Consider the following 9221-nt stretch of genomic DNA (forward strand, 5'->3'; position numbering starts at 1 on the left):
TACTTCTAAATAGTGTTGCATGTGTATATAACCTAAAAGTCAGGTCATTCTCTTATGCAATCATATTACAACCATCAAAGAAGTCTATTAGCAATGAAAAAAAATACTTCGAAGTATTCACTTTTTTGTCTTTTGTTGCCCTGATGTCTTTTATAGCAAGTGAAATTATAGTTGTGGTTCTAGACACATATCTGCTTCAAATCCTGCAGGCATTCCCTATGATGGCCTTGTATCATTAGTCTATTTTGAGACAAGTCTCCTGTAAGTTGGACTTCATTCTTTTCATGATTTTTTTAAAAAAGACCACTGTCCATTCATTTTGTACTTTATGAAGTTAATGTATATACTTTAATTGAAGTTAATTCTGATATTTCTTTTTTTGTTCGGGGGGGGCGGGGGTGGAATTCCACACCCAGCGATGCTCAGCGGTTACTCCTGTCTCTGCACTCAGGGATTATTCCTGACAGTGCTGGGGCATCATATGGAATGCCGGGGATTGAACCCAGGTTGGCCACATGCAAGGCAAACGCCCTCCCCACTGTGCTATTGTTCTGGCCCTAAATTCTAGTATTTTTTCACGTTCAATGCAATTTTTATATTTTGGGAGCAAGAACAGCACAAATATCCTTGTCTGTGTATCAGAGGAGTCACCTGATGTCTTTGTGTCAATACTGATCTGAACTTTGATCAATTCGATAAGTGTCATCAGGGTCCTCCACCTTAGTTACTAATTTCCCCTTTGCAGCAACAAACATGTGTCATGCAGGAAGAAAATCTGTGATTATGTAAATATCCTTTTGGCCTTGTAATCTTTTAATAGAGCACTCTTTGAGCCATGAGGGGAAAAAAAAAAACTAGTCCCCATGGTTGCAGGTGGTGAGTCACTGTTTACTACACATCTGAAATGGGAGTTAAAGGCATGCCAGCTCATTATAATCTCAAGTCAGTAGAGACTTGTGCCAATGGCTTCTGGTTCTTTGGTGAATTGTTTTCATGAAATGCTACATCACCAGAGCAGCTGATGAAAGAGGATGATACTGTGTGGAAAAAAACCCAAAATAACCATATGAGCTATGGTAAACCTGAATTTTGAAGTAAATGAGGACTTTGACTGTATAAAATTTGTAGGAAAACAGGCAAAAGAGATAGTACAGTTTATAAGGCTCTTGCCTTGCATGCTGCTCATCCTGAATCTATCCCCGACACTTCAAATGGTCCACGAGCCTGCCAGAAGTGTTACCTGAGTACACAGCCAGGTAAAAGCTCTGATCACCAGGTGTGGCCCCAAAAGAAGAGCAACAGGATTTGTAAGAAAATAAATATAACCATAAGAAAGAAAGAAGAAAGAAAGAAAGAAAGAAAGAAAGAAAGAAAGAAAGAAAGAAAATAAATATAACCATTTAAAAAATATTTTCTTCTTGGATTGTGCACTGAGGTAAGATATGTAAAAGTTATGTATAATAAAAGTTATGTATAATATTGTGTATAATTAAGTCTCAAGCAGTTCTTTTAATAGTCATAAATATTCTTACTGTTAAGAAAGCCTCCTTAAAAAAAAAAGAAAGCCTCCTGTCATTATTTAATAAGCAGACTCCCCCTCCCCCCGTTTTATTAGTACATAATTGTATGTTTTAAAACTCATGGTGTCTTAGGTTTCATGCAGTATAAGCTTTGAAATCACAAGATGAACTTTGCTTATGTAGTTCTTACTTTGTTATACTCACAATTTACAACTCAAATGAAAATAAGTTTCGATCTACCATCAGCATGAGAAACCCTAGTTAAAATCATGAATCAAAGTCAATTTTTTTTTTGCTAGACTCAATCTGGCTTTAGAAATCTTGGTGGTATCTTACCACTTCCTTATGTTCATTTTATTACCCCTCCCTAACACTTAAGACAAAATTGATGTTATTATCTTAAAAAAAAATTCTGATGAACTCTTAAACTGAGTTAAACTGGGAAAGACAATACCTCAACCCCTCTTAGCATTCTTCCTGCTTTGTTTCACACTTGCAAGCATGTGTTCTCCTGTGGAACATATCCTAGACCCTAAACATCCTTTCTCAGGATATTTGTGTACCTTGGGGGACAGCCTTTAATGAGCATGACCAAAGAAATGAAGCCTAACCCCAAAAAGAGCTTTTAAATTTCTGAGAATAGAACGTTTCTGATTTTACCAAATAATCAACACCTTACCATACCTGGACAGAGCACTGTCCTCCTGAGATTCCCCTTGATGTGAAAGCCAAAAGTATTGTTTTATTATTTTATTCACGTCATCTACTTTGCACAATAAATGTAACAGAGTATGCCTAGAGATATCTACTTGTAAAATCACCTACTCCTTATTCACCTTCTTCCTTCCCTTTCTATTTTTAATTATTTTTGAGGGTGGGCTGGGGTGGTTAGGGTTGACTCTGGCTCTATGCTCATGGATCTCTCCTGCAACCAAGTGCTCAGGAGACCATAAGTGGTACTGGGGATTCTAACCAAGGTTGGCCACATGCAAGGCAAGTGCTTTAAACCCTGTACTATCACTCTGGTTCTTATTTACCTTCTTGAATGTGATTCCTGAAATGAACAACCTCAGGAAGATAATTAAAGACGATTCTGTGGACATCATTGACTATCAGCATATATTGAATTTAAAGAATTGATCATGATAAGTGAAAGGACAGAATACTCTTATTTACTCTGTAGGGAAGATTAAGGGAAAATGTGTTTGGTACCACACAAACATTAACTAGAAGGTTTTTCTTTTGCACAACTACTCTAGGTCTAAATTCTTCCAACCATCACCATCATGAAAACGTGAGACTTACATTGTTTAACTATAGAAACTTAAAAGGACCATAAATCATACCACCTTTGGCCAATAACTTTTTTGTTTGGAGGGAAATTTTTTTGGGGGGACTGGGGGAAATGGGAGGTGAGTATACCCAGGTGAGTATTCTCAGGCCTTTCTCCTGGCTCCTCACTGAGGTATCACTCCTGGCAGGGCTCAGGGGACAATTAGGGTGCTGGGGATAAAATCTGGGCCAGCTACATGCAAATAAAATGCACTAATGACTGTACTGTCACTGTACTCTGGCCCCCTTGGCTAATAATTTTTATACTAATAAAACAAGTATTGCTTTGAATGCTGATTCTCATTTACAGGTGAATGTGAAAAAAGAACAGAAAAACTTAGTGACTGCTTTGGGAACTGCAGTGAATAGAGAATTATTACTTCCTTTTCTGTTTAGTTCTTTTGAGTTCTCAGAGGTACAGCAGAAAAATCAACACCAACCGTTTCTAAAAGAGATTACGTTGTATTCTTAATTTATACCCCATTTCTAAAAAGAAGGTAGCTCAGAGTCTCAAATCATTTCCAGAGTAGAAACTTAAAATTGTCTGGATATGTCTCCCTAGAGTGAAATGTCATTTTCATTGATTTAGGAAGCAACTTTTTTGGTAGTATTTTAGTAGAGAAGAATTTTCGTTTGCCTCTGAGAAGTCTCTGTGACTTTAATAGCTGTGACAGAGACCCATTCTAGAAATGGACCAATTTATTTGTCTCATGCTTTCTTTCATACATACATAATGATTATGAGTAATAAAAACCTTGTCTCCTAAGCCTGGACAACTATCTAATTTGTAGGCCTTGTGCAAAGGGAAAAATAGTCTGTTCAAAATGCAAAGACAAACAAACAACCCCTTTTACCATTTCCTCCAAGGTTTTTTTCTCTATCACTCATGTTATTATATATTTGTTTAGAAACAGTCTTCCCCTGGTTTGGAGTTACTTGCAAGGCAAGTATAGATCGTCACAGGGCCCAGGGTCCTGCCTGGTATTTGGTATCACGGTCCGGTATCACAGTCCTCCCGTTGTTCATCGATTTGCTCGAGTGGGCCCAGTAATGTCTCCATCATGAGACTTGTTGTTACTGTGTTTGGCATATCGAGTACGTCACGGGTAGCTTGCCAGGCTCTGGTATTTGGCAAGCAGGAAATTTATATCTGAGCCTCACCCTTGCCCAAGTTCCACTTAATTTATTAATATAATTTTTTAAAAATTGAATCATTGTGATATACACAGTTACAACATTGTTCATGATTGGTTTTCAGTTATACACTGTTCCAACACCCATCTCTTCACCAGTGTACATTTCCCACTACCCATGTTTCAAGTTTCCCTCTCGCCACCTTTCTCTCTCTCTCTCTCTCTCTCTCTCTCTCTCTCTCTCTCTCTCTCTCTCTCCTTAACGGCATTATAGCTTTTATTTATTTTTAAATTTAATTTAATTTTATTTTTTGCTTTTGGGTCACACCCGGCGATGCACAGAGGTTACTCCAGACTCTGCACTCAGGAATTACTCCTGGCAGTGCTCAGGGGACCTTATGGGATGCTGGGAATTGAACATGGGTCTGTTGCGTGCAAGGCAATGCCCTACCTGCTGTGCTATTGCTCCAGCCCACATTATAGTTTTTAATACAAGTACTGGAAGATATATAATTTCATGTATATCCCTTTACCTCCTTTCAGCACTTAGATCTTATCCAGAGTGATCCTTTCCAAGCATCATTGTCATACTGCCAAGTCCCACTTTAGGGAGAAAGGAACAGTGGTTGCTGGGAAACAAGGAGAGAGGATTGCGGCATCTGAGAACTCATCCTGGAAAGGCATGAGGGCAGGCCCCCATGTGAGTGGAGGCTCTGAAACTCTAGCACCTACTCCCATACACCTCCCAGACAAAACTTAAATTTAAAAATTGAATTTCAAGACACTGACAGCAGCGCATTCAACTATAAACATTAAGGCCCATTTGACCTACTTTACATGACCTACTCACAACTTAGTAGACTTCTGGCATAGATTTGATTGTCCTTTGTTGTTAAGGAAGTTAAACTAAGTATTTACACTGTCTGAGGGGCAAAATTGAAGATTAATCCAGATTGGCCTGATTTTTCTGCTTGGGCCTGGTTGGTACATCTAACTGATTCTTATTTTCTGGAACCTACCTTAGTGTACATGTGGTAGCTTCATTCAAGTTTCCAAAGTGACTTCATTCTTAAGCAGAATTCTATACAGTATGTTAGTAGTTTAAATATCTTTAAAATGAACTTAAAGTCTTGAATATTTGCTATTATAAGTGATAGTGGATATAAATGTCAAAAAGTAAAACGACTAGCTTTCCACTATTTGCATAGTAGAAATTGGTCCTATTCCTCTTCAGCAGGGTCCTAATCTAGTTGTTAGTTTTTGCATCATGATAGCATTTGTCCATGTTCTTAACTTATAGTTAAGTATTATGGCACTTTGACCTGGCTCATTTTGATGCCAGGGTAGCTCACAGGTTGCCCTGGGTCCATCCAGTCCCTTGTTGAGAGCCTGCTTTTGGGGTGCTAGGTAGTAAGGGCAACTGAGGCTTCAGTGGAGAGAACAGATGCCCAGGAGTGAATATTATTCTGAGTCAATTAACTTCAAATTTACAAAAGCATAGTATTAACTGTCTTCCTGTATCTATACAAAAAAGATATGGCTCTGAACTAACTATGCAAAAGACTTAAGAAGAAGACTTTAAAAAAAAAAAACAGTATTAACAAATTAACAGAGTCTGATTAGGAGATAAAAGTGATTGACCAGTTGGGGAAGCAGAGCACAAATAAAGAGATTACAAATAAACACAGAGGAATGGGAGCACTTTGATGGGAGTAACCCAATAATCCTAAGCTCCCTGTGGCTCCCTGTGGCAAAGCAGAAAGGACAAACCAATGTTATCCTACCAGAAGATGAGGCTTACTGTCTGATATTCTACAGTGTCATTAATTAATATGCTGTTATCATAGTACTCACATCAATGCAACAATTAATTTCAATTCAGCACTTCATTTTTCAGACCTAGTATATTTTCAAGAATTCTATAAATTATGTGAGATATTCAACACTTTTATAAAACAAACTTTGTATTGGATAATTTTGCTAACTAATATAAGGTGAATAAGAGTGTTTGGACTATTTAAGGTAGGTTAAGCTAGACTATGGACATTTAGTATATATAACATGGGCTGGAGCGATAGCACAGCGGGTAGGGCGTTCGCCTTACAAGCGGCCAACATGGCCGACCCAAGTTCGATTCCTCCGCCCCTCTCGGAGAGCCCGGCAAGCTATCGAGAGTATTCAATATGCCAGACACAGTAACAACAAAGTCTCCAATGGAGATGTTACTGGGCCCGCTCAAGCAAATCGACAATCAACATACCAAATGTAGTCCATTCGTCTCAGAGAGCCTGGCAAGCTACCGAGAGAATCCCGCCTGCACAGCAGACCCTGACAAGCTCCCTGTGGCATATTCGAGATGCCAAAAACAGTAACAACAAGTCTCACAATGGAGACATTACTGGTGCCCACTCCAGCAAATCGATGAACAATGGGAGGACAGTGCTACATTGCTACCAAAGGTAGCCCACCCATCCGTCTTCCTTCCTTCCTTCCTTCCTTCCTTCCTTCCTTCCTTCCTTCCTTCCTTCCTTCTTTCCTTCCTCACTCTTGGCATCAACACTGGCTATGCTTAAGGATTAGTCTGCACCCAGGGATATCATCTTATGGGTCACAGGGGATAATATGTGGAGCTAGGGATTGAACCTGAGTGAGTTACCCGCTTTATCTCTGATCCCTTTCTTTCCTTCTCTCTCATTCTTTTTCTTGAAGGATGAGTTCACTTTGTGGGTCCTGGGATACAAGAAAGGTAGACAAACTTTTTAGCATTTTGTGCCCTTTTGCAGTCTTGCCTTTTATAGTGAAAGACTCAGTGTAGTAGTGCTGTGGGTCTAGAGAACTATCAATAAAACACAGACAAGGAAAGGGATTTCCAGAAGTTGACTTCCACTTGTAACAGGAAGGCCACGGGCTTCATAAGAGCAAAGACTTCTTCCGTTAGCAATCCTCAGTCAGGTGGTGAGTCAACAGGATCTTCAGTTATCCTGTCTGAATACTCAAAGTGTAGGCATCCGAGATTCTTTCAAAGTGACAGAGAAAATTATTCATCTTATGTACTTGAGACAGGAATAAGTTAACTGAAAAGATCCCTTGTCTTCTTCCTCTTGACCACCTTATCTAAATGTCCTCTCCCCCTTTTTTGTTGTTGTTCTTCTTCTTCTATTTTTTCATTTTTCAAGAAATAGGAGTGGCCTGGCCAATCCACATAGAAATTCTGACATTATTGCCAACTTGGAAATTCAAACTTAATTTTTTTTATATTGAATCACTATGAGATAGACCTACAAAGCTGTTCACTACTTTTAATTTTTTAATCTGCTTCTTTGTTATTGACATATAGATTGAATCACACTTTTCTCATTCTTCCCTTCCCCAGCAGTTAAGTCCTCACTCCTGTGACCTCAAATTATGACATTATCTATGAATAGAGTCTTTGCAGATGTAGAGAAGTTAAGAGTTACAAGGGTAGGTTCTAGTTCAGCAGGACAAGTGTCCAGTTTAAAAGAACTATCTGGCCACATGCAATGACATGTAAAAAGGAAATGATAGAAGAAGAGATTCAGGGACAATGCCAATGCATGTGATGATGGAAATTGTACTGGCCAAGAAACGCTAGACAACTGGCAAACCACGAGAAACTAGGAAAATTCCTGTATAGTTTTGAGAAGGAGCATGGCCCCTTTTAGATTTTGGGTTTCTCCAGAAGTGAAAGATAAATTTCTGTTGTCTCAAGGCACCCAGTTAATGGTACTTTCTGAGAGCAGTCGTAGGAAACAAAACCACTTGACATATGATATATCATTTATTTAATTTCAGCCTACCCATACCAGACTCTACGTTCCACGAGGATATGATGTATGGTGTTTACTTTTACAACCCAAGTACTTAGAGCAAGACTGGGCACTCAAGAAACATGATGTCTGGAAAAACGTTTTTTTGTCCCTCCTTCTTTTCTTGCCAATAGTCTTTTTAAAGATAAATGCAATTTCCAGGATTAATGAGGTCAGAAAATAGTTAATAATTGTAAAAGAGTAGAGTGGAAATTTTCACCTTACAGTCTGCTGTGGTTCCCAAAGAAATACTGGATGGTAGAAACTAGTGCTCTGAGAAACATCTCTGAGAAAGTCAGGAGTGGAGACCAGGCCTGCCCAGGAGGCACTGGTGGGCATTTAGGAGTAAATTATCCCTTCTTTCTGTGTGTCAGGCTCTTTTGCTTGTTGATTGTGCAACTCAAAGAAAGTGACAGCACGTTCTGGCCTGATTGCTCCATTTCCTTCCCCTTTGCCATTACTGACCTCTGCTGTTACAAAGCAACTCCTCTGCTCGCCTCTGGAGTCGCACGGATTTTCAACCGGGAACACATGCAATAGCAAATTTCATTCTGAAAAACAAAATTACTCAGAGGTCACAGTGACATTAGCCATTTGTCTCCTAAAATGGCTTCTTAGGTCTGCAAGTTCGTGTAGGAGAAGCCCAGGGCAAACGGCTCCAGACTTGAGCTTGACATGGGAGACCTCTGAGGGCTGCATGTGTTCAAAGGAGAAAAGGAAGCTGGATGTAGCTTCTCTCTTCTCTTGACCACCGGATGTGCCTCCTGTAACATGATGCTGCAGTCTACCGAGGTCAGATCAAGGGCTGAAGTTTTTTTTTTTAACACTTAGAGCATAAAAGGTAAAGGTAAAGGCCCTCCCGTTGATCGTCGATTTGCTCGAGCGGGCCCAGTAACGTCTCCATTGGAGACTTTGTTGTTACTGTGTCTGGCATATGGAATGCTCTCGGTAGCTTGCCGGGCTCTCCAAGTACTCACGTCTCCATGAATCCTCACCCTTTGTCTAATTCAGCTGACACATCTGTATAACTCATGGAAAGAAGAAATGTCTACCCTTTTATTTAGGCAAATAATCTAATATGACTCACAAAACATTTTAAAGATTATTTTAGCAAAGCCTTTCTGATAAAGGAGAAGCATGCTTTTCTAAAATAGAAACACATAAAGAGTGTGTTCATGCGTGAAGATTCTAATAGGTGACTTTTGGAAAGTCCCATATTTTCATGAATCATTATCTTGAATGTTCCATTTTGATGTTATACAAGCATTTGAAAAACAAGATCGTGTAAATGTTGCCACCTACTGTTTGCCTGGAAACATACAGTATAATTCCTTTTATATAACAATGTTCTCCCCCCCCCCCTTAATCTGCATTTCTTTTTCTTTGAAGAGCACTTTTATCTCAATTTT

General features: G+C 39.2%; 1 long non-coding RNA gene across 1 annotated transcript; it reads right to left on the bottom strand.

Annotated features, from left to right (window-relative positions):
- Window positions 1-5894: 5894 nt before the first annotated feature.
- Window positions 5895-8985, bottom strand: LOC130019373 (uncharacterized). Its single transcript, XR_008791751.1, has 3 exons — window positions 8790-8985; window positions 8278-8363; window positions 5895-7001 (listed from the first exon to the last, which is right to left on the bottom strand). It is a non-coding gene; the product is annotated as an uncharacterized LOC130019373 (long non-coding RNA).
- Window positions 8986-9221: the final 236 nt, after the last annotated feature.

This window comes from Sorex fumeus, unplaced genomic scaffold (assembly GCF_029834395.1).
Source record: "Sorex fumeus unplaced genomic scaffold, SorFum_2.1 ptg000008l, whole genome shotgun sequence".
Classification (NCBI taxonomy): Eukaryota; Metazoa; Chordata; class Mammalia; order Eulipotyphla; family Soricidae; genus Sorex; species Sorex fumeus.